Source organism: Canis lupus, unplaced genomic scaffold (assembly GCF_011100685.1).
Source record: "Canis lupus familiaris isolate Mischka breed German Shepherd unplaced genomic scaffold, alternate assembly UU_Cfam_GSD_1.0 chrUn_S1946H2145, whole genome shotgun sequence".
Lineage (NCBI taxonomy): Eukaryota > Metazoa > Chordata > Mammalia > Carnivora > Canidae > Canis > Canis lupus.
In genome coordinates, this window is record NW_023330813.1 from 47,443 (window position 1) to 48,371 (window position 929).

Genomic DNA, 929 nt, shown 5'->3' on the forward strand with positions numbered 1-929 from the left:
TTAGGAGCCTCTGAAACATTCTTTGCTTTCCTGCTGCATCTCCAGTTGGAGCTTCTCCTCTCTCTCCTGCTGTTGGAGCACCCCTTCAGGCAGAAGGCCAGGCCGGTTGGTCCCCAGGCTGAGGGTCAAGCCGCTGAGGGCCCTGCACCAGCGTTTCCCAGGAGGAAGGATGTGGGGCCCCTTTCCTCTCTGCAGGCATCCCAGAGACATTTGGGCCTATGGCTCTGGCAGTATCGACATTCACATCGGAATCCGTTCTGATCTCTATCACCTGATGAAGAGATCCTGGCATTTCTTTCAACCCGATAAGGGTGCCACGTGATCAAGGTGTCGCCGTCTCATGTGCCCCAGAAGTGTTCTCTTCCTCTGAGGGGATGCTGACCTTTCCCAGCGCCTCTCCTGTAGGGTCTTGTCATCCCTGTACCTGCTGCTGGAGCAGCCCCTCTGGCAGAGGGGCAGGGTATTTGGGGCCAGGACTGCTTTTGAGGTCCCCGAGGCCCATCATCAGCAGTTCTGAGAAGGAAGGAGGGGAGGCTGCTGTGGACTTCCCGGGAAGTCCTCTTCAGAGATCACTGGGGGAAGATTCCGAATCAGTGTTGGGTTACACTTCTGGAGTGGATCCATGGAGGTGTAGTTGGTGCTCATAGCTCCACCTGGCCCTTGGGTCTAGAGAGGAAGGTGAAGGTGAAGGCTGTCAAAGAGCTGGAAGATAGCAAGGGAAGGGCACGGCCAGAAGAGCCCAGACTGCAACACATGGCGATAAAAGAAGAAAGAAAACCCGTTATTATTCCTCTGACTTAACCTTTCCGTGCCATCGTCTCCTACCTGTTAAATGGGGGCAACAATGAGCTCTACTCCCTAGGATGGTTCTGTGGTTTAAATGAGATATATCGTTTCCAAGAGCTCAGAAGACTGATGGCATATGATCA

The 929-nt window shown here is 53.9% G+C and overlaps 1 pseudogene; it reads right to left on the bottom strand.

The window, feature by feature from the left end:
* On the bottom strand, positions 1 to 556 carry LOC119878824 (annotated as a pseudogene).
* Between the last annotated feature and the right edge of the window lie 373 nt (positions 557 to 929).